The sequence below is a fragment of the Chiroxiphia lanceolata genome, chromosome 1 (assembly GCF_009829145.1).
Source record: "Chiroxiphia lanceolata isolate bChiLan1 chromosome 1, bChiLan1.pri, whole genome shotgun sequence".
In the NCBI taxonomy this organism is placed as follows: Eukaryota; Metazoa; Chordata; class Aves; order Passeriformes; family Pipridae; genus Chiroxiphia; species Chiroxiphia lanceolata.
Window position 1 is genome coordinate 56,063,887 of NC_045637.1, and position 25,737 is coordinate 56,089,623.

Consider the following 25,737-nt stretch of genomic DNA (forward strand, 5'->3'; position numbering starts at 1 on the left):
CAAATGCCCAAATGCCCAACAAGAGATAGGATGAAACTAATTTCTATGGTTTGGTCAGGAAGTTCCCTCAAATATATATGAACTCAATGTATGACCTTTCTTTCTAAAGTTCCTTTTCCACTTAAGGACTATATTTATATTATGAAAGATCTGAAATATATTTGTATAAATTCTGTGTGTGAGACAAAATTCTTCCTGGAATACTACTTTCCACAGAAAACATCTCCAGTGACACATGTAAACCAACCAGATAAAAACCCCCAAACCCCACACCAACCCTCTCCTTCAATCAACCCTCTTGTTTTTAAAATAAGATTATGTGTGCAGCAAGTATTTAAATATTTTTTGATGTCTGTATACAGTAGCTGAGGGAAGAAAGGAAATGTGTTTGACAGATAGACACATGAAGATTTTGAGGAATTTGACAATGGTCTTAGAAAAAATAGAACTTCTTAGTCTCAATATAAAGCAGGTGTTTTTATTATTAGCACTCAATATATCCTGGAAAAGTGATAATATTAACAATGTATCATACAAATAAGGCAGATATGTAATTTAAAGAGGCTGTGTAAGACTCATTTTAATATTGCTTTAAGGACAAATATAATAAAAATGTTATAAAATTTGTTGAAAGTAAAAAAAGTCTGTAAATATTGACCTCTCATTTGTTAAGCTACAATTCCTATGCAATCAGGATTTTCTGATCTTAATGAAAACTTTACAACTGAGAGAAGGATGCAAAGATTATTAAAAATAATAACAATATGAATGTACTAGAACTGCAGTTTTCTATGGGTGCTGCAGATTTCTGTGGAAGGTGTCAGTTATCAATGGAGAAACAACACTGCATTGCAGAAAAGAACCAAAAAATGCTGTTTTCTTAATCCTCATTTATAGTAATTGAAAAGGCTCTGTGCTACGTACAGGTTAAACCAATGATCTTCCCTTCCATTATATATGTTTAAGCCCTAAGAGTGTGATAAAATATAATATCACATAGAAATTTGCAGGAGTTGGTGTCTTTCTATAAAGCTTTCTAGAGAGTTTTCAAATATCATTCACTCTATCCAGTAGACAGATTATGGCATTTCCCTACAGATGGAAAACAAAATTCCAATTTGAGAGAAAGTATGCACACTGAAACTATTCATTATTGACAAATGAGAAGAGTCGGGTCTCCTCGTAGGATTGCACATGAGGAGTGGATGACTTTGGTGACCTTTTTGCATTTTGATGTAATGAAAGTTTGAGTTCATAGCAGCGTGACTGGAGCCACTTGAGAACTGTAATGCACTCTGTGAGTAAAAGGTAGTTAAGAAATATATCTGGAGAAAAAGAATTTAGTTGGCCTTTTGTTCAGTTTGAAATCACCATAGTTCCTGTCAAGGTTTTATCTATAAAGAGGAGAGCATTCAGTTATATACTTCCTCAAAAGTAAAGTTTTTCCTTAGGGATAGTTTTTCTGATACTGTAGTTTGAGGTCTCCATAGCAGAATCTTTTGAAGAATGCTGTGGCATATTTAGATGAGATAATGAAGAAGAATATTTTCCTTTTTAAGCTTGAGAGCTATGGCAGAAAAAAACAGTTTAATTTGTTTTGACTCTTATATCTTTTATTGATTTATAGATAATATAATTGTCAAAAAAAGATCTTTAATGCTATTGATTACACATCCCTCTCCCTCGTGTTTTCAGCAAACAATCAGAACTTAATCCTTTAAGGAAATATGCCCTCTGGTCATGGTATTTCAGAGATCAGCTTATTAAAGACTCCTTTTTAACACAACCCTAGAGAGCAACAGGTAAGGAAGTTGCTGAGGCCTGACAATCCTACTGATTTGATTTTGTAAAATCATGTATCTTGACTGCTGGCATTACATATCCATTTTGATACGGGCTTAAAAATGCGTTTTGAAGCAAATACTTAAAAAAATTTCCCACATGGTGAAATAAAAAATGTATTTAAAATAGTTGCTCTAAAATAATAAGGGTCTGAATTTGAAAAAGAAAGGATCTTGCTGCTATAGAAAATGAATTAGGTGACTTTATTGATTTTAGACCATTCTCCATTCTAAAGAGGGATTTAATAAATCAGTGAATAAGCTAGTACATGTGATGGGATTGACATGGAAAATATAATGTTCTTAACATAACAGGTGAAGTATCTGGGAAACTCTGAGAAGAACATACTGCACAGTTGTGTAGAAAGAGCTTGAAGAGGATGTACAGGAATACCTCCAAGTTAACTTGGGAGGCTAAAGTAAGCCTGCATTTAAAAAAATACCTTCATGGACACAGAGATGTTATTTCCTGTGGAAGATTGGCCTTGATCAGTTGTCAGATGCCCATGCAGTCACTCTCTCACTCCCTTCTCCTCAATAGGATAGGTAGGGTAAAATAAGATGCAAAAAATCCCTTATGGGTCAAGATAAAACCAGTTTAGTAAGAAAAACATAGCCTTCGTTACAAGGAAGACAAAAAGAGAAATGCATTCACTATTGCCCATTGTCAGACACATGTCCTGCCATGATCTGTGAAGTAGGGCCCCAGCATGCATACCGTTTGAATTTGGGAAGCTGTGGGTCAATACTGGCAGGCAGCTCAGCCCCACACAGCTCACCTCACACCATGGAATGGGGAAAAGAATCGAAAGGGCAAAAGTGAGAAAACTTGTGGGCTGAAATAAAGACAGTGTAATGGGGAAAGAAAATCCGTACTTGAAAATCGAATACAAATAAGGGATCCATTCATTACCTGCAATTGGCAGAGAGGTGTTTAGCCATTTCCAGAAGAGCAGGTCTCCATCATGCCTAACATCTACTTGGGAAGGCATTCACCATTGCTCTGAATATTCTGTGGGTAACATGGGTTACTGTGGACTTGAGACAGAAACAGACACTGAATTTGTTTCTAAGCATTTGTTACTTTGATGGAAGGCAGAGCAAAATCATCTGCATCACTTTCAAGTGTACCTTTACCAGTGAGTTCCAGTATCACAGAAGAAATATTTAGTTTGAACCACTAATGGGAACCCCATCTTTTTTTTTGCTACTTATGTGATGCAAAAGGCCCCGTTCCTCGGAAAGAGAGTATCACAGAATCACTGAAATTGGAAAGAACATCTGGAGGTCTGTCAGAAACTGAAATAGTTAATGATTTAAACACTGTAAGATCACCAGAAGACTTTTGCAAACTGAAAAGAAACAGCTGCTCACCCAGCAAAGCCCACCCCTCCCTGAATATGCCTACTGTGAAAGGACCTTCAGATCATGTAAATGCATACCATTGTCCTAGGTGCAGAAAGGTATGCATACCTGAAGCTACAAACTGGATTTCCAGACAAGAGAAGAGGTTAATAAGAGGTAAATCCTGTGAGGTGGGATAATCCTTCTTATCATGTCAATGTCCTCCCTTACATGATAACTCTGCTATAAAAATCCCTCTGAGGAACCTCAAGACATTTTGCATCTAGCCTGGGCTATGCATCTCAGATGTTGGACCATGATGGATCAGAATGGATGCTGACATAATAGGCAGCTGCAACGTCTTCGGAGGTGTCAGAGACTCGTGACATGTCCCGTGACACTATTCATTGTAAAACTCCCCGTCCCAGGGAGGTGCAAGGCATTCCAACTCAGCTTGAGATGTATAATAACTCATAACATCTTTGAGTTTGGTGGGCTTCTCCCCCACCTCCAGTAGATCAAGACCACCACGTCAATCAACAGACATCGAGGCTGTAACTACCAAGTTTCATCTGGAGGTCTGTCAGATTGATCCAGTGGTGACTATATATATCTCTTTCCACTTTTATCCTTTCTTTCTCTTCCTTTCCTGATGCATTTCCTTAAGTGTTATTTTTATGCTTTAATATTGCTGTTTTACTATAGATGATAACACCCAAAATGGCAACATACCTGTTTACCTCTAAACCAAAATTGTTCTAAAACAAACCTCGCATATATATGTTTACAAACACCAAATATTCAGTCTCATTTCACTCTAATCCATCCCAAGGAATTTATTAATAAGAATCTGGATTACCCTCCTCTTCCGGGGTGGGTCTTAACAAGGTCATCTTGTCCAACTCTGCTCTTCAAGCAGGGACACCAAGAAACAGTTGTCCGGGACCTTGTCCAAGCTGTTTTTAAATGTCTCCAAGACTCCACAACCTGTCTGGTCACATTTCTAGTAAAAAAGTGCTTCCTGCTGTTCAAAGAAAACCTCCTGTGTTTCTGTGTGTGCCCATTGCCTCTCGCCCTGTCACTGGCCACCACTGCAAAGAACCTGGCTATGTCCTTTTTGCACCCTCCCTTCAGGTATTTACATTTATTGATAAGATCCCTCTTGAGCCTTTTCTTCTCCAGACTAAACAGTCCCAGCTCTCCCAGCCTTCTGTCTTATCAGAGATGCTCCAATCTCTTCATCATCTTCCTGGCCCTTCACTAGACTCTCTGCAGTATGTCTGTCTCTCTTGTACTGGAGAGCCCAGAATTGGACCCAGCCTTCTGGGTGTGGCCTCACCAGAGTTGAGTAGAAGGGACGAACCACATCCTGCTGGCAATACTTTGCTTAAAGCAGGCCAGGATACCAATCACCTTCCTTGCAGGAAGGGCACAATACTGGCTCATGCTCAGCTTGGTGCCCAAAAGGACATCACTGCTTTCCAGGTGGGTGATGTGCAGCATATGTGGAGTTGTTCCTCCTCAGGTGCAGGACTTAGCACTTACCTTTGTTAAATGTTGAAAGGTTTGTGTCAGCCCATTTCTCCAGCTTATCAAGGCCCTGCCAGATGGCAGCACAGCACTCAGGTGTGTCAACCATTCCTTCAAGTTTTGTGTCATCAGCAAACTTGCTGAGAGTACACTCTGTCCCATCATCCAAATCATTAATGAAGACCTTGAACTGGATTAGTCACTATATTGACCTCTGGGGTACACCACTTGTTATTGACCTCCAATTAGACTTGTACCACCAAACACCACTCTCTGAGACTAATCACTCAGCCAGTTTTCCATTCACTTTGCTGTCTGCTCATCCAGTCTGTGTTTATCAGCCTGTCTCTCAGGATCTTATGGGGGCAGAGAGTTGAAGGCCTTATTAAAAGCAAGATAGACAATATTCAGCACTCTTTCCTCACCTATCAAACCAGTCATTTCATTGTGGAATGGTATCAGTGGGCTGGTCAAACATCCCTTGGTGGATCCATGCTTACTTTTTCTAATGGTTTTCTAATATTTCCTTCATTCAAGGATTGTCAATAATTGCCTTCACAATGACATTTTCCGGCTCTGTCAGCACTCATGGGTGCATCCCATCAGAGTCCATGGACTTACATAAATTCAATTTGCTAAAGTATTCCCCGATCTGATCCTCTTTCACCAAGGGTGCTCAAGCCTTTTTGCCTGGTCTTTGAGGTTTGGATTCCTAAAGACAGGCCTTGCTAGTGAAGACTGATATGAAGGCATTCAGGATCTCAGATTTTTCCACGGTCATCAGGTCCCCTGGATTCAAATTCTTCTAGTTTTCTTTTTGCCACTTATGTACTTATGGAAGTCCTTGCTGTCTTTGAAATCTCCGGCCAGATTTGATTCCAGATAGGTTTTAATTTTCCTAACTGCATCTCTGCATGCTTGAGAGTGTCTCTATATTCCTACTAGGTTAACCCTCCCTGCTTTCACCCTGTATATGCTTCCTTCTTAATTTTGCCAGTTCCTTTTTCCCCCATAGAGGCCTCCTGGCATTTTGTTCTGATTTCCTTCTCCTTGGGATGGACCACTCTTGCCTGGAGGAGACAAACTTTTGAAATGTAACAACTTTCTTGGACCACTCTTCCCTCCAGGGTCTTATCCCATGGGAATCTACTAAGCATATAATTGAAGGCCAAAATCTGACCCTCTGAAGTCCAGTACAGTGATCTTACTTTTTGCCCTGCTCCCTCCTCTCAGGGTCCTGAACTCCACCATCGCATGGTCATTGCAGTCAAGGCCTCCTTCAAACTTCACATCTTCAACAAGCCCTTCCTTATTTATGTGCATGAGAACCTCCAGAGCACTTCTCCTTATCGGTTCGTCTATCACTTGGATCAGGAAGTTGTCACTGATGTGCTCCAGCAGACTCTTGGATTGCTTATGTCATGCTATGCTGTCCCTCCAGCAGATGTGGTGGTGATTGAAGCTCCCCACAGGGACCAGGACTTAAAAACATGAAGCTGCTTTTAGCTGTCTCTAGGAGGCCCTAACCACTTGTTTTTCCTGACCAGGTGGCCCACTGCAGACATGTGCTGCAATGTCACTTGTACCTGTCCTCCCTTTAATCCTCATCCATAAACTCTTTTATTATCCATCCCAAGGCAGAGCACTATGCATTCCAGCTGTGTAAGTGGAAACTCCACCTCCTTGTCTTCCTAGTCTGATTCTTCCTAGAGAGCTTTACAAGGAAAAAGCTCATCTAGAAATTTGTGCAATGATTTCAGGTGCTGGATTGGATTTGGTTTGGTTTTGGTTTGGTTTTTTTTTTTTTGGGTGGGGGTGTTAAATTTTGGTTTTGGTGGAGTTTTTAGTTTGTTTGTGGGGATTTTTTAACAAATAAGTTATAGGTGATTGATTACCCAAATAGATAGATATTCTTATAGTAGAAAGGACCTTGAGGCTATGCACAAACACAAACTCTACAAATGAAAGCCAAGGATATAATTTTAGCTGTGCTTGCCATTTGCTTTAAAAAGAGCTGTGGGTAGTTGGAAGTTTAGAAATCTAAGATCTATTTTCATTCTTGTAATCTCAGAGGTCTTTATTTTTTCCTGTGCAACTAATCTCCATGTTATTTTTTTTTTTTCTGACAAATGGTAAATACCAAACTATATGTTTCTCCTTTGTAGGAAAAATATTTTTCACATAGACATAATTCTCCACATTTACAACAGTACAAACATGGGTAGAGACCTTTCCCAAATCTTCGTTCGCGAAGCCCAACCATGATGATACAACAGTAGCAAACCCAGAATGCACTTTAATAGAGAAAAGAAAGGATTTTGAAAAACTGGGTACAATTTTTAAATTTATACATATATATAAAAAGGGAGGACTCAACAGAGTGAAGACCCCTCAGTGGGTCCTGCAAAGCTGTTATCCACTGCCAGCAACTGCAAGGACTAACTTTAACAGTTTAGGGAATAGCACTCTTAATTAATATAAATTCTGACAGATTAATAATGTTCAAAGGTTGTTGGTGATGGCTTCTAACTGCAAAAATATGTTTTAAAGCAATCTACTGATACATATATTAGGCAAGCACAAACTCTAATACAAAGCAATCTACTAATATGCTATGAGGTAAGCACAAGCAAAGCTCTAGCCCTAAAAGGAGCAGTAGGGGAAGAAAATGGGTTCAGCTTATCAACTGAGCCCAGCAGTTTCAGTAGAGTCTTCTCCAATTTTGCCCTTATCCCCAACTTACTTTTATACTATTCCTTTATATTTGGGTGTAGCTTGAGTGGCTTTATTCATAAATATTTTTTATTTCTGATTGGTGTAAATTCATCTCGCCATACCTAATGGGAGGGGGCTGTCATGGCTTGGCACCTGGGGAGGGGTTTTTGGTGGTTGTTGGTTCAGCAGCAGAACACCTTTATTCTCCCTTGACTGACAGGTACTGTATGGTCTCAGTACCACAATGTTCCCCCTTTCTGCTGGAATTTGGACAGAGGTAGGACACATAGTCTCCAAGTTTGTTCCATGCTCTGTTCTGTTCCTCTGAGAAGAGGTTTATCATTATGTTAGGGAGTACAGTCTGGCCGGGGAGTTGCAGCTGATTTTTACCCTAGAATTCTGAATGTCCTCTAAATTTTAACCCTATCCATCATCCCACAGTCTCTAATTAAAATATTGATCAAGCCATCTATGAAGCTATTGTATTTTTACTGTAATTATGAAAACGTTCATAACTCATCTCAAAATTATGAAAAACTGTGGGTCAATTAACTATCCAATTAGTAATTTTTTTTTTATTTTTTTGCAGTCAGAAAATGTGTATTGACATAACTAAAACAATGCTGCCACATGAGTGCAAACCCTCATAAAAGGACATTAAAACAAGCTCAATAGTCCTTAACTCAATCAGATTAAAACTACATTGCCAAATTTATATAAAAAGGGATTTGTTTCGGACATTAATGCAACAACATCATTTTGCATGATCATAATATAACTAATTTTAAGATTGACAATGTATTTTTCCAAATGCAGAAATTGAAAGTTTCATAGATAACAAGTTTATTAGAGAAAACTGTAAGCATAGACAGTGAAATTCATTGATAGATTATACAATTGTATAATCTGAATTTTTTAAAGTGGGAAATGGTATTTGTGGTTTGGAGATTTTTTGTTTGTTTCTTTGGTTGTTCTTTTTGTGTCTGTGCAATACAGGAAACTTAATTTAGTGAATTTATGAGGTCTTCTTTTCTTACATGGAGTCATTGTCTTACATTCCTGTCCTACACAAGCGCTTACATAGGTAACAAAATTTAAAAAATTCATTTGGAGACAATGGTTGCTAGTAGACCAAATCTTTCCAAATAATACTGTATTTACCACTTCAGCTAGGATGTGTGCTGACAGAACATAGTTGTGGTGGTTTGGGCTAGGCCTTCCTTGGTGACCAGTTTGTAACCAAGGAAGGGTCCAGATTTACCCAGTATTCCCTACGATTTTTACGTAAGCCAGACTATAAGAAGAAAGGAGGGTAGGCCTTTGTTCTCTTTCCTTCTGGTGGCTTGGAGGTGCAGGTTCCCTGCTGTTGAGTCTGTCGTGTTGGGGAGCGAGGCCTTGTCGACCTTGGGAGGCGGAGGTTGCCGGTGATCGTTCCAGAGTGACTCTCGGTTGTCCCAAGGAGAGTGGTGGGATATTTCTTTGTTAACTCTTTAGTTACTAGATCTCGGGCTACTGATTGGGATATATATATATATATTTTATTTTGGTTTTGTTCCCTTTCCCTTCCCCCTTCCCTTTCCCTTGTGAAATTGTATATATTTTAATTGTATATAATTGTAATATAAGTGTAAATATATTTATATATATCACTTTAGCTGTCTCTCTCTCGTTTCAGGTTTTCTTGGTTGTTTTTCTCCCTCTTCTCCCTGAGGTTTGGGGGGGGGAGGGGGGGGGTGTACTTCCTGTGGTAAGGTTTGGAGACTTGGCAGGGAACCAGTTTCAAACCATATCAATAGTAGAGCCCTCCTCATCTTGCCTACGTCAGAGGTAACAGTTCTCAGAACGGTGAAATGAATGTAATAAAAACTAATTGTGGGAAACTCGTGTAGAAGTATTATTGAAAAGTGCCGAGTCAAAATTGACACGGTTCATGATCCTTGTATTTAAGATCTAAGTGCTCAGCTGCTCGTTAGTGAGTTTAGACACCTAAATTCATTATGATATTTTCACTCTAATTATTAGAATGAGGAATATCAGGGTAAAATCTGTTTTGGGTGTACAAAGTTGTCAATTCTACCCTATTTTAAAGTACAAAAAATAAAATGAAAGTAAATATTTTGGACATTCACTCCTGCCACTCACATGCAACTACATTCAATTATTGCTGTGTGATAGTGCTCACAATTTAGACTTTTTTCTACTTTTAACATAAGCTCTGATTAAATTTATATTTAAAGTTGGAACACTACACAGGCAACTAATTTCCAGTTTTATAATTGTATCTTTACAATAAACATGGTTATATAAAAATTAATATCTAAAACTTTCACCTTTTTTTCTCCAGATGAGCTTGTTGGATTCTGTAAAAATGAAAATGCCTGACTTTTTTACTTTAGTGTTTTCTATTTATTACTTAATCTGGAATAGGCTTTTGTGAGACCAACTTTTATTTATATATAAAATACATTAAAGACTGTAATGATTAATATATTTTTCCTTTTAGTACTTATGTGATCATATATATATCAAATAAGAGTTATTGTGTAATAAGTTGTTTTAGCAATACTGCTTTTCTAAAAAGAATAATTTCTTGTGTTTTGTTGGTTACATGCTTTTTGAAATATAATTAGTCAGAGTAAAGCACAATTTGTAGTAACTAGACCTAAGAGAGGATGTCTGATTCATTGGATATCAATAATTCTCAAGAAATTTAAATGCAATTTTATAATTCTAAGATGTTGAAATGATCTTCAAAAAAATTAAGAAAAATGACACAAGAGGATTCAAAATAGCACATTTCATTTTATCAGCTGTCTGAAATATCATCCATATTTTGCAGGTAAAGGAACATCATTTAGAGAGTAACTTTATTGCATATGATTTGATATGCTAAAGTTGTGATTTTGTAATAGTACGGGTACCAGACATAATTTTGCCCTCATTCTTCAAAATTATCTAAAAGCAGTCATATATTTTGATTTCTATTACTGTCTTTAGAATTATTGATATGGGTGCAATAAACAGCTTTCTAGGGCATTTTGGCCCCATATAATTGTCCTAAAATCATTAATTTTTAAGTCTTTGAGCAACTTCAGGGGAAAATGTGATTGTGTTTGTAGGCCAGTGTCAAGTTCATAGTTCCTCTTGTCTCATAATTTTTTCTGGAAGCAGTTTTGATCATTTCAAAATAGATAAAATCTGACTGTGAAAGTAGAGGAAACAGGGTCTAAAATCCAAAATCATCATCTGTGACTTCTTGTAAGAGCACAATCTTTTGCCACATGTACAATGTTAAGGGAAAAGATCATCTTCACCTTTTTTTTCTCTATGCTGACAAAACTGAGATTTGCCTCAGAAAAGATATTTCTTTTGACTGACAGCTGGTTTTGTGCTAGTGTTTACCATGGCATTCATGAACAACAGTGACCAGTCATTCAACGAGTCTGTAATATAGACCTTAAATTAAAAGTAGGAGTAAGAGAATAGAAAAATATTTGTGAAAACCACCCTTGAAGAGGGTAAGCACTGTTTCTGCCAGGTGTGTTTGGTAAATCCCATGCCAGAACATTTAATTTCTCTTTATCACTAGGGTCTTCAAACTGCCTTGTCATTTTCATTTTCACACTTTCTAATTGCTTTTGTTCTGAAAGTTGTCCTTTTCACCTTCGTGTGTACTTTTGGTCTGTATCAAACTTGGCTTGGAACCTGAGAGTTATAAAAAAGAAAAACATAAAAGAGTGGCTTGGGCAACAACCTCTGAGAGAGATTGTGTTTAAATAGGTTGTAGAGACTTTTGAGATGTCATCAGAATCAAAAGTAGAAAAATATGCCTAGTTGGTAGAACAAATGAATTTTTCTTAAAATATAAAGGTACCTCAGGGTGAAAGCAAAGAAAAAGAGCCACACTATTCTGCTAAATGATTTGCATAAGCGGGAAAAGGAACATTAGAACGTTATCAGACAGATACTCAATGTGATAGAAGTCAGCATTACTTTAAAAGACTGAAAATGAAAATGTTACTAATCTTTTTACCACCATATCCTTCATTTAAGAAATTATTAGTTTTAATTATTTTTTATTATTTTCTCCTTCACTTGTTTATAGGGTTTCCAGACTTCCCTATTGTTCCACTCTAATACAGAGATAAAAGAAGGCACAGCTACTAATGTCTGATCATGTTTGACATGTAACTCACATCTTACAATAATTCTTCATTGCTGATTTTACCAATCACCACGTTGCTAATTCCATACTTCAGATGTATGCTGAAATTCCATTTGAGATGTATGCTGTATATGAAAAACTCTTATTACTAAAGCTGCTGCAGTTTATCTCAAATACTATTTATCTCAAATTTCTACAGGGTACCTCAAATAGACTGTAGAATTCCTGTTTAATGTTCAGGTCTGGAAATACTGATATATATTTTTATGGATTTAATCAAGTCAATGCGCTAGCAATCCCATGCTGAGCGGAGATATAGGGGCTGACTTTTCTGCCCCAGAAATGATCACTCTGGAAGAGGTTATCCAGTCTGCTAGAGGTAGGAATTATCAGAGAACATACACTGCTGTCCTCCACAGGATTTCTGTAATGTATGAACCGTAAAGTAATGCATGGAAGGAAATGAGATTTATATTTTACAGTTTGGGATCACCAAGAATATAGGTTCAAATCTTTACAATGACATTGCTATATGAAGCAGTACAGACAGTATAAGCTAAATAAAAAAGCTAAAGCAAAATCAATGCCCTAGAACCGTCTTTCTAAGCATCCTGTGTGAACATTATCTACACAGCAAAATGGAAAGTTACTTGGCAGTTTTGCTTTTGTGTTCCTAACTATTTACACACAGGCTGTTTGGTCTGCTTTTTAGAAAAACACTCCCTGCAGAGTATCAGTGAAAAGCATACGTTCAATAAAAGACGTTTTTACAAGAAATCTGTACTTTTTCACTTAGAAGTTGTTACTAGGGGAATAAAATAAAATAAATAAAAAGCCCTTCAAAGTTACTTCATGAGCGAATATAAACATGCAATGCCTTCTTTTGAGGAAAACCTGCAATAATAGTTATTGGCCTTATAGATAAGTATGTTTGTTTGAATTTACTGTAACCAGTCAAGACAAATATCAAAGGTAATGTTATGTTCATTAGCCAAATTTACCAAGCTGGGAACGGTGACCTTTGGGACAGCCTTTGACCATCACTAGTTCATAATCAGCACTACATAAGCCTCACAGACATTCCTCTGAGGTACAGATCCCTTCCTGGATTCCTGAGCCATGTGGGCAAGCAAAGGTTGGTGTTTCACTTTCTGTCTGTGTATATGGATGCATAGATCAAATTGTCACTACATTAGGAAATAAACAGGTGACAATAAATCTGACGCATTTTAGTTGAGTACCACTACTCAATATGAAGCAAGATTAAATTCAAAATTTTGATCCTGGATAACCATTCTCTACCACCAAGCCCTCCAGTATAGCACTCTGTATCTCCCCTTTAGATGAGAATTTAATGATGTCTAATCCCACCTGAACTTTCAACAACTTAGTGACTTTTATATTTGTGGTTTATTCTCACAAGCAATTACCACTGAGTATAACTACCCTTAAAAATATTTCCCCTAAATTCATGGCTTTTAATTCAGAAGTTTCACAGTCAATTTATACTACAATGACTTACTGTTCAGCTGCTGAAACTCAGTAATTTAATTAATTTAAGTAATTTAATCTTGGGGTATACCAAGATCATCATATCTGTCATCATTCTTTAATTTTTTTCAATGTATAAAATGCATAACATAGGCTTTGCATAGCTGCATAATATGACATTACTGCATAATATGACATTAATCAAATGAGATCATGTAAAAGATAAAGGATAAAAAAAGTGAAGAAACTCTGTGAATTAGCAAAAATATTTTCACATAACTTTAAAAAAAAAATATTGTTCCTTTCTGCTTTCCAGTATCTCTGAGGAACATTAAAGCTGCTAAGGATAGAAAAGCATTTGATTTCTAATAATTATATATACATAGACAGAGGTTGGTACTTTGTAAAGAATCTTTAGCTGTGAAGTGTCTTTTGGCTCAGTGACTGAAGGTAAAATATATATGTATCATATGTTTTGGGTACCATTCTGTAACTTTTTTACTCTTTCAGAAAAGACACAGGCATGTACAAAAGGTTTAGACCCACAAATCTCGTCAATAGGCTTTATTTTCAGCAGCAGCAGAGATTGCATTCATTTCCATCTGTAATCTGGACAAGGTAGTATTTATATCAGTCATCTCTTTGGGAACTATTAAGCTAATGACAATTTTTCTGGCCTATTTTCTTTCTCACAAAACTTGCAATTGAGACCAACTGATTTTGCAGCTCATGTATTTCCAGAAGGAGTGGAGAAAAAAGAGTGCTTGTGGATCTCATGTCAAGTATCGATACCCGCATTTACATGTCTCATTGAAGGTGTAAAACCTTCTGTTATAACACTGTTGCAACTGACAGTCATCTAGAATTCTCCTTTTTTTCTTTTATTCTCTTTTATTTTCTTTTATGCTGACACGCTATACCTAGTATAGTTACAACATATCTAGTCGTGCCCTGCTATGATTTTTGAGTTTAAAAAATAATTGAACACTAAAAGCAGCAGCTTACAAACTTATCATTAAATGACTTACTGAAATTGTTTCTAGGACCATCTGGCATGAGATCCTGGCATTAACATGACTACGAGTTACCTGTGTGACCTCTATTTGCAATCTCCATTCTCTCTTCAGCATCTCTAATGTGTTTGGGCTCTTATGTAGTTGCATAATATCAAATTATTGTTGTAAAATAAATCATCATCTTATGAATAATTGTAAACCTATGCCTAGATTTTCTTGAAAATTTTAGGAAAACAGGAACTACTTTCAGTTTTAAAGACAAAGGTAGGGTTTCCATACATTTTCTAAGTGCTTTGCCCTAGCTGGTTATATCATTTTTCTGAGCAAGTGATGAAATCTTTTTGCATTTTCCTTACCAACAGTAACATCTCTGAAGGGGTATAAGAATAATACTTCTTTTTTTTGGAAGTAAAGCAAAAAAGGGGGGGCAAAAAGCAGTCTCTCAACATAAGTCTTTCAAAATAATCTGTTTTATACCACATTCCCAATTTTTTCTTTTGCAGATAATAAAACCTCAAAAAGCACTCTTAAAAAAAGTTGCATCTAGCTAAAAAAACCCCTATATTTCCTTCAAATCAGAGACTATTAGGCCAAGATATTTCTCAAGAATAAAAATTGCTGTTTATAACCTGGAGTCAATTTTCAAAAGTAAAAACCCCCAGGATTCTACTACAATGGGACCAAATTTAAATTTTCTTACCTATCATGCATGCTTCTGCACTCACAAAGCTATGATCAGGTGACTTGCCTGGTGGATGAGGGGAAGGCTGTCGATGGGGTCTACCTGGACTTCAGCAAAGCCTTTGACACCATCTCCCACAGCATACTCCTGAAAAAGCTGTCAGCCTACAGCTTAGACAGGAGCACTCTGTACTGGGTCAGGAACCGGCTGGAGGGCCTGGCCCAGAGAGTGGTGGGGAACGGTGCTGCATCCAGTTGGTGGCCAGTCACTAGTGGTGTCCCCCAGGGATCAGTGTTGGGCCCAGTTCTGTTTAATATCTTTATTGATAATTTAGATGAGGGGATTGAGTCCACCATCAGCAAATTTGCAGATGACACTAAGCTTGGGGGGAGTGTCGATCAGCTGGAAGGCAGGAGGGCTCTTCAGAGGGACCTGGATAGACTGGAGAGTTGGGCTGATTCCAACGGGATGAGGTTCAACAAGGCCAAGTGCTGGGTCCTGCACTTTGGCCACAACAACCCCTTGAAGAGCTACAGGTTGGGCACAGAGTGGCTGGAGAGCAGCCAGGCAGAGAGGGACCTGGGAGTTTGGATTGACAAGAAGCTGAACATGAGCCAGCAGTGTGTCCAGGTGGCCAAGAAGGCCAGTGGTATCCTGGCCTGGATCAGGAACATTGTGGCCAACAGGTCCAAGGAAGTGATTCTTCCCCTGTACTCAGCACTGGTGAGGCCACACCTGGAGTACTGTGTCCAGTTCTGGGCCCCTCCATTCAGGAAGGATATTGAGGTGCTGGAGCAGGTCCAGAGAAGAGCAACTAGGCTGGTGAAGGGACTTGAGCACAAGTCCTATGAGGAGAGGCTGAGGGAGCTGGGGCTGTTTAGCCTGGAGAAGAGGAGGCTCAGGGGAGACCTTATCACTCTCTACAACTACCTGAAAGGAGGTTGTAGCCAGGTGGGGGTTGGTCTCTTTTCCCAGGCAACTCTCAGCAAGACAAGAGGGCATGGTCTTAAGTTGTGTCAGGGGAGGTTTAGGTTAGATATTAGGAAGAATTTCTTTACAGAGAGGGTGGTCAGACATTGGAATGGGCTGCCCAGGGAAGTGGTGGATTCTTTGTCCCTGGAGGTTTTTAAGATGACTTATTGCCATGGTCTAGCAACCACAGCGTTAGTGGATCAAGGGTTGGACTTGATGGTCTCGGAGGTCCCTTCCAACACAGCTGATTCTATGATTCTATTTGTTGCTGTTTATTGTTGATCTTCTTTGTTGGGAAGAGTGGAGGGGAGGGAAAGGTAGTATGTTCTACAAAAAATGTGCTCCAGAAAACTCATATTAGAATCATAGAATGGTTTGTGTTGTAAGAGACCTTAAAGATGACCTAGTTCTAACCTCCCTGCCATAGGCAGAGACACCTTCCACTATACTAGGTTGCTCAGAGCCCCATGTAACCCTGGTCTCCCCAGAACCTTCTTTTCTTCAGGCTGAAAAACTCCAACTCTTCCAGATTGTCTTCATAGGAGAGGTTCTCCAGCCTCTTAATGATTTTTGTGACCCTTATTTGGACCCACTCCAACAGGTTCACATCTTTCTTATGCAGAGGTCCCCAAACATGGATGGAGTACTCTAGCTGAAGTCTCACAAGAGTGAAAGGGCAGAATCACCTCCCTTCACCTCCTGTCCACACCTCCTTTGATGTACCCTGGGATGCAGTTGGCTTTCTTGGCTGTGTGTGCACATTGCTGGGTCATGTCCATCTTTTTGGCTACAAGAACCCCCAGGTCATTCTCTGCAGGACTCATGGCAATGAGTTCTCCTCCCAGTCTGCACTCATGTCAGGGTTTGCCCTGAATCACGTGCAGCACCTTGTACTTCTGACTTGCTGAACTTCATGAGGTTCTCATGGGTCCACTTCTCAAGCTGGTCCAGGCCCCCATGGATGGCATCCCATCCTTCTGTTGTGTCAACTGCACCATTCAGATTCGTGTCATCTGCAAACTTGCTAAGGGTGCACTTGCTCTCACTGTCTGTGTCATCGATGAAGACATTAAAGAGCACTGGTCTGAAGACCCTGAGGGTCACCACTCATCACCAGCCTCCACCTGGACACAGAGCCACTGACCAAACTCTCTGTGTCCATCCAGCCAATTTGCTATCCATGGAATAGTCCACCCTTCAAATCCACGTCTCTCTAATTTCGAGGTAAAGATGCCATGTAGGATCATGTCGAAAGCCTTACAGAACTCTAGGTAGATGACAGCAGTCTGTCTTCCCTTGTCAGCTGTTGCCATCACTCCATCATAGAAGGCCAATGGATTGGCCAGGCATGATTTTCCTTTTGCAAACCATGATGGCTGTCTTGGATCACCTCCTTTTCTTGGATATGCCTTAATATTGCTTCCATGAGGATCTGCTCCGTGATCTTCCCAGGCACAGAGGTGAGGCTTACCAGTGTGTAGTTCCCCGGGACTTTTTTTGTCCCTTTTTTAAAAATAGGGTGAAGTTTCCCTTTTTTTCAGTCACTAGGACTCTGCAAGATGGCCATGAATCAAATTTGACGGAGACTGGTTTGTCAACAACATCAGTCAGCTCTCTCAGGACCTTGGAATGCATCTCATCAGTCCCCATGGACTTGTGCCTATGTTTTACTAAGTGGTTCCAAACCTGCTCTTCACTCTCAGTGGGAGGGACTCTGCTCCCCCAACCTCCCCCTAGAAGTCTGGGGGCTCAACAGACATGGGAAACCTGATGGCCAGTAAGATTCCTTGAGTACCTCAGTCTTCTCTATATCTGTTGGCACCATTTTACCCTTCTCATTTCTCAGGGGGATTCACTCTCCTTGGCCTTTCTTTTCTGACCTATGTACTTACAGAATTCCTTCTTGTTATTCTTCACATCCCTTGCCAAGTCTCATTTCATCTGTATCTTGGCTTTCCTGACATGATCCCTACACATCCAAACAATATCCCTGTTGTTTTGCTGGATTACATGTCCTTACTTCTACTGGCTGTGCATTTCCTTTTTACTCCTGAGTGTGAGGAGCAGATCCTTCCTCATCCATGACAGTTTCTGGCTGGCCTTGTTCAATTTCCTACACGCAGGAATAGACAGTTCTTGCACTCTAAGGAAAATGATCTGAAAGAGTTCCAGCTCTGGTCAGCCCCTCTGTCCCTAAGGACAGTTTCCTGGTGGATGTCATCCATGAATTCTTTAAACAGCTGTAAGTTGCTCTTCTAAAGCAGTACAGTTGGAAAAATGGCGTCATAGTCTAGGGCTATGAATCACAAATAAAACAAGCCTAGAATCGTGGTCTAAAATTTCAAAAATTATACCAGGTCAAGAAGCAGGGGAGAAGCCAATCCTAAAGCACCTTTTCCAGGGCAGGAAGCCAAGGTTAATTTTAAGACTAAAGAAGATTTATTGCATATCTGGGAATGAGAGTTGAACTGAGTACAGAATTATAAGATAGGAAGATTAAACAGATTTTGCAAGTAAAACGGTAAAATCTAGCTGTGATTGCAAAAGTTATGAATAACTGGGAATAAGAGATGGAAATGTCTCAACTTTGTCATAGACAGGATACTTATCTGAGAAGACAATATCCTATAATCATAAAGAATTCTCATGCACTTCTGAGATTGGACACTGTGATAGACAGAATTTGAAAATTACTTAGCTCTAGTCATACATTATAAAGTCTCTGGTTTAAACCTGCGTTTGTACATAAGTGATCATTAATGGATTATTTGAAATCTGTTTGCATTGCTTCTAGCAGTGACAGGCTTGTTAGAAAGCAGTTACTGAGACTGAACAAGTTAGTACTTCTTCATTCACAGTGAATACAGGAAATGCATTTCTCTCTGTTGTATCAATTTCTTCTAAAGGTGCTGACAAGGACATTATTTTACAGAGTGCAGGCATCACAAAGGAGGTAAGCTAATAAAAATCACAAATAATTAAAAGAATAGCCAGTCACAGCTGCTATTCTGCTCAAAGTAACATGAAAAAGCCCTTCAGCGCTTCAGTATTGCATGATTTAAAAAGAATGCATGAATAAATAAATATCACCCTTAGTCTTCTTTTGTTAATCATGTTTCCCTTAAATACCAAAGGTATATTAAACGAGTTCTGTCTACACAGAATGAGCCTTGTTCTCTCTTTTGTGTTCTTGCTTCTCACGCAATAAAAATGAGTATCTTTGAGAAGATGTAGATTACACCATGTTTTCCCTCATGATTCATGGATGAGGTATAGGCTTGCCTTTCATTTGGTTTGCATGTTATATGCTCACAGCAGTGTGCAATGAGAGTCAAGTAAATTTTTCTGTCAACAATATCCACTCAAAGAAACATGTTTTTTGAACTGAATATTAAGAGCCTGGGAAATGTAATAAGCTTTTTATTTACCTGGCAATAATCAGAAATAGAACCAAAATATTAGCTGATGGTAGATAGACCTTAAATCAATAGGGAAAATTAATTTCTGAAACAAGTTATTTCTGAACAAGTTATGAAATAATCCTTAATACCAATTCTCATTAGAAAAATAAAATTACCGTTTACATTCTATGTATTTATATATTTTTTGTAGGACTTTATCAGCTACTGCTCCCTGACAAACTTGCCAGTCAGTCTCTCACTTGCTCTGAAGATTCATCAGGAAAAGAATCAATTTCCAAGCTGGCAGACTGTCTCACAGGTTCTTGTATCCAGTTTTCATGTTTATTCACACTGGCTAGTAGTTCAAAAAGTGCACTTTGAGAGAGCTGCTCATGAGAGGGCAATAAAATCTAGACCTCAGATTCTTCTGCATTCTAATGAAAACTGCCTTGTTACAATATCATGTAAACAATGCAATGGAGCAAAGGGAGGGAAAAGCATATGATATAATGAGACTACTGGATGTATGGATTTAGTTTTTACTGTTTAAAATTTTTTGGCAGACTGCAAAAATGGTTCATAAAGTAGCAAGACAAAGACAAAGTTAAAAACAGATACTGTCTGGTTTTGTGAGTTGCATAATCTTGGCTCAGTTTCTGGAAATTTTTTTACTTTTTTTCCCTGAAAACTAGGGACTGCCTTTGGGGAACATATAGTTCTATGAAACAGGGGGTGTGTGAAAGGACTGCTGAGGACTCTAGTAACCATTGTACAGCATAATTTCTACAATGTCTTTTAATGTGTTAAATTTTATAGTCTCCATTCTATTATTGTAGAGGAATTCTTTCCTCCACACACATATTCTCCACATTTAAATTGTCTTCAAATCAATGTGTCTTTTTGAAGTCAGTTTGCTTTAGGCATTATTCATCTCAGAGCAGGAGATGGAGGTGGATCAATAGAGCTTTGTCATCAGTCTCCATCTTTTCAGAAAAGCACACTGGATTACTGTTAGAAAATGAGAAAAGAAAGGGTGAATGCATTATTCCTTCAGAACTTTGCCTTGTTGTTGTTTTCCCAATGCAACAGTAAATAATTGTAGCACATCATGCAAAATAAATTCTCAGTTTTGAACTTCACGTGGCATTTAGCTGTGTACAGAGCCAGAAAACATAATCTCCATTATTTTTGTCCGTACAATGGAGTCCATAGACACACACTTTATTTCCTGATTTTAGTGTCATAGAACTGAGGCATTCAGGAACAAGCATGAATATAGGCAGAGATACCAGAGATAAATTTGAAGATTATGCAGTTGATAATAATGGATTAATTATCAAAACTGACACAGTATTACAAGAATCTTATATTTTCAAGTTACTCATAGTAACAGCATTTCTTCTTTATCAGTAACAATATAAAATATGAATTATCTCTGTGTAGGGATGAGATGGACTCGAGTTATCTTACAAACCTCAATGCAAATTTTACTCCTGTGATGATAGTGAAAAAATTTATCAATCTTTGTTAACTTTCCTTTTAGCTTGAATAAACCTTAGAGAAAACTTCTTATTTACAAGACAAGAGTATCATCAGTGCTTTAGAGGGTCTGATCTTCTATGCAGTTTGTTTCTTCTTGTGACAGCACAAACAATAATATATTACAAAGGTTTATGTATTGTTACAACTGAATATATGTACATGTATTCCAGTTAGGGGATTAGAGATTGCTGTGACGGGAGTGTTTAGAGGACTGATAAATCAAACTGGTTTCAAACTTCAAGAACAAAACTTTAATGGATTCATTCATTCATTACTAACACACTGCATGCTAATGTTCTGTTTCTACAGATTAATAACCATTACCGCTATGAACTCACACAACTTAACAGCTATGTCTGAAGTTAGTGGTGAGCATACTACGCCTTGGAGCTGATGTCATAGAGTGCACCATGATCACCATGCTCCTTGGTGATACTGAGATGCCAGGGTTAGGGTGACCAGGCTGGAGAGCCCTTTGGTGAGATAAATCAGAGAGGTGACTCCTGTCTTCTCCATCCTTCCTCAATCACTGTTGGTGTCTTAGCCTTCTTGCTCTCCCTTTCCTCACCAAAAATCTTGCCTTTGATTTTCCCATTCATCCTTCTGGGGTATTTGGCAGGATGTCCTGCCTATCGTTTGTATCTGCTGCTCGTCTTGTTCCTTATCTTGCAAATTCTCAACTGTATTCTCCCTTCAGCTACACCAATCATTCTTAGCCCCACTGGTGGTCACAATGCTACCATGTTTACATAAAATGCTTATATACGATGTCTGGTTATGCCATCACAGCATTACAAAGCACTTATATGCTGTTGGTTATGCAGTATATTTTAGTATATTTATAATTCTTAGTTGTGATTGTATCCTGACTAGGTTAGGATAGGTGGTACACTTAGGTTATATAGGCGGTTGTCATGGTTTGAGATTCCCAAAATCCAATTCCCTAGTCCAAGCCCCCTCTCACATCTCAACCTAGTGTAAGATGTGTTTTCCAGACAATCACATGAGACACAAAGTGGGGGAAAGGGAATATATTACAATGACTGTACAAATAAATAAATACTACAATATATTGTATACACTCTTAACTATCTCTACCATGACATAATAGTATTTTACAATGGATCAAATCTCTTCTCCCTTCCAAATAAAAGTCCAGGAGGGGAGAAGAAAAAAAAAGACCCCTTCTAGTCTCTGAGCAGCAGTATCTTCTAAGGTAGTAGGTTCTCTGTGTCTTCCATGCAGCAGTTGGAGCTGGATCTCTGCCAGCACACACGAGGGAGGCTTCCAAGCCCCTCTTGGCCCCTCGACGCAGGCAAAGGGGTCTTCTGTGGGCTACGTTCACCCCAGACAAAGGTCGTTCCACCACAGTCATACCACGAAGCACAGGAGGTCTTTGTGATGGTCTGGTATCTTCAGGGGACTCAAGCCCCTTGCAGAGCTTCTGTGCCCTGCCTCAAGATGGCTGCGAGCTTCTTTGTAGCTTGCAGCAAGGGAGGACCCCAATACACACCGTCCTGGTTGAGCTCTCAGGACAACCGAACTTCTTAGCTCCTTTACTCCATTTAGGACTTCTAATCAGTAAGAGTCCACCCCCTCCATTTTGGATGGATCTCAAAGAAAGTTTAAGGGAGTTTTGCAGTTCAGCTCCTCTCTCTCTGGTGCTGCAGCACTCCAAGGCTCCTCTCCTTAATAGGAGTCCATCTCCCTCCTTTCTCGGAGGTCTCAGAGGGGTATAGGGTTTTATTTGTTTCAGTTCTTACCCCAACTTCCTCTTTCCCTGCTGCTCTCTCTTCAGACAACTTTGTATCTTCCTTGGCTGCACGCTGTTTTGCTACTTCTACAGTTCCGTTCTTATCTGTTGGCTTTTAGCCTTAGTCTCTGGATGCTGCCACTGCTTCTGCTGCTGCTCTGTCTCTGCTCACTCACGGTGGAGAAAACTTCCTTAACTTCCAGCTACAGGCACCTAGCCCAGCTTTATGCTGTTCCAGGTCCCTGCAGTCCCCCCAACCAGGGGCTGGGGGGCCCCAGAGGGCCCAAGGGGCTCCGAGCCCCCTTCCCTGTGGCCTTACAACATGGTTACCTCTTCTACTTCCAAACTACAACAACTTTCTCTTCCGGTGTGCTTGTGGTATGTTTATATTTTGCAGGAGCGTAGATTGGTTCAAATCTCAAGTGTCACCACCCCCTGGGGGCTACCACTTTCTTAGCTTCAGGGGAAAAACCTGGTTCAAACCACTACAGCGGTACAGACAGGTCTCTGCTTAAAATACAATATCAAGGATTGCAGATTACAAGGTGGTTTACGTCTTTGAAACACACTTAACTTACTTTGTGCATTAAGTTGGCATTATCTACGAAATTGCAAAGATGCTGTGAAATATTTGTCAGTGTCTGAAAATGTGTAGCTCTGTTTTTAAATGTTCAGCTCGCCAATAATTGCTAATTATAGAATGCAATGGAAATTAGAGTTAATTTATGGCCCTGTGTACTTCCTAGAAAGGTATCATGATATATTAGACTATGCAAACAGCATGCACATTGGCATTTAGATGAAATTATGCAGCAATTAGTCTATAAGCACAGAAAGGAAAACCAGATTTAAAATACAATCTTTAGTAAATAATATGATTAAAAAATGGCCTACAGATATATATATAAAAGGAAAGGATGACCTTGTGTATTACTGCAAGTTTTAAATAGGATTGAGGTGTGATTTTTTAAAAAATTGACATAATTAAATGTGTAATGTAGAGATTAAATTAAAAAAACCCCCAAGTATATTAGCATCTACTTTTATTATTAATTTGTCCCTTCTACACATATTTGATCATTTAGGCTTCATCCTACTTTCTGATTTTCAGGAATATTATCTCTGTGATGAAGGATCTTAAAACATGATATTGTTTAATTAACTTACAACCACAGTGAAGAGCAGACAAGAACTATGCATATTTTATAAGATATGGGTGGATACTGATACCAGTTTTGCTTTTTTGTCTGAAGAAGGTTTTTATAAAGATATGGAAGATGTAGTTGTGTTGATTTTCTACAGTATTCTGCATTTGGAACACATTTTTATATTTGACTAGTCCTGTCTATTTTAATCAATTGCTAGTAAATACAGTTCTCTGTCCATTTCTCCCATTTATTTCTTTTCACTTTTCTTCAGTGTTTCCTAGAAGAAAGAGGAAAAAAACCCTAAACACCCCTAAAAATAAAAAAATATAATACTATTGCACGTCTTTACTTCATCCAGTTGATAAAAAAGACTGCTATTGATATGACAATGTTCTACCAGAATTTTTGCCAAAATGTCAAGATTTAAAAAATTAATAATTCAGATAAAATATGCTTATGTAGAGTTCTTAATCTAGGCAATATAAATAGGAAGTACTATTTCACATGGTGATAAGGAGATAAAAGAGAAATGTAGTTTTGTTTATTTTCTCAGTTCATTTGTTTATTTGACAGCAGCTAACATTAAGTGAAATATTATTTCACTGCTTTGATGTATTATTATTATACACTTTTCTGGAGAAGTTCTAAAGTACCACTTATGTAGAGTTTATCATAACAGAAGAATACTGTTTTAAAATACTTCAATTAAAAAGCCAAAAGTAATCAATAGTATTTCTTTAAATGGCACACACTTTAGACTAACAGTGATTCATTAATAACTTGAGGCATTTCTGTGATCTAAAATTAACAGAGTCCCTGTATTTAAATCCATGAAGAAGCAGAAAGAGTTTAAAGGTATAGAAAACATGGAACCTGAAAGTATCTCTCAATGCAGTAAGGAATCTGTTCTGCAGGAAAGAAAGAGCTTCAGGTTCAAAGGCTTTCACATCAGCAACTTTCATGAAATATTAAATTCATTTCAAATATAAATTTCTGAGAAGAAAAAATAGATCCATAGAAAACCATCCACAACCAAATTTTGTTAAACATAATTGAGGATAGTTTTGCATAGGAATGCAAAAGAAATGCTACCTGGGTGCAAATGCTGTTAGAATTTATATTATGTGGATACTAAACTAAAATGTGCTGAAAGTGAGTCAGGAAAACTGATTATACAAGAACATTCAACTTGTGGTGGGTACTTTGGATGTTATCCCAAAATGGTACTTCTAATAAGGAGCATCACAGCACTAAGGCACGCAAATTGCCACCTGCTGTGCCATCATTACAGCAAGTACAGAGGCGGTAATTATGGGAGTTACAGAAAATAAACGTAGAAATCTTGCTGTTTCCAAACACCTGCTGATATGTAGAATTCCTGCTGATATTTTCCTTTGAACATAATTTTTTGTTTTGTCTCCATCTTCAGAACTAAGCAAACGTTGTGTATAGCTGAAGAAGTCCTGTTGAAGTGATAGACTGGGTTAGGAAGCATATTGCAACATGTACTTAAATCCTTACCACGTGAGTTTAAACTAACCACATTCTTTAATATGAGCACAGTGAAGTGCTATCCACATAGTGCTACTTTCCAGACTCAGAGAAGGTGAATACCAGTGAAACTTAAGATGTGAAATAATGAAGTTCCATACAAATAGTTAAATTTAAGCTGATGGAGACAGATTTCTAGTTTGTGATACAATTTAAGTGATACCTATGGTAATCATTTAGAACAGAGGTTCAAAACAAGATAGTTGGAAAGTAGCAACATTCACTGTGTATTTTTAACAGTTTTTTCCAATTATATACACTCATGGAGTGAATTTCTTATTCAATTCACACAACGCTATTGAAATGTGCTCAGTATTTCACAACGTTTGAGTATTTTTACATTAGCTTCGGAACATATAGACACAGTAATCTGGGAAGTACTATAGGTGAAGCAAGATGCAGGGCTTTTTGATTGTTGCATTCTTCTAAAAATCAAAATATATCATATACAGTAATTTTTGGTGTTTCCAATGCAAGTGACATTTTGTATGAAGCAATGTATTTTCATTTCTTAACTTAACAGCAGCAAGAAAATTAAGAAGTTGTGAATTAATTGTTTTTATGACAATAAAATAGAAATTAAGTA

The 25,737-nt window shown here is 38.2% G+C and overlaps 1 long non-coding RNA gene across 1 annotated transcript; it reads left to right on the top strand.

Moving 5' to 3' along the window:
- The first annotated feature begins 214 nt into the window (after nt 1-214).
- Nucleotides 215-22,799, top strand: LOC116793423. The gene is made up of 3 exons (XR_004359477.1): nt 215-228; nt 2,654-2,660; nt 22,656-22,799. It is a non-coding gene; the product is annotated as an uncharacterized LOC116793423 (long non-coding RNA).
- The last annotated feature ends 2,938 nt before the right edge of the window (nt 22,800-25,737 follow it).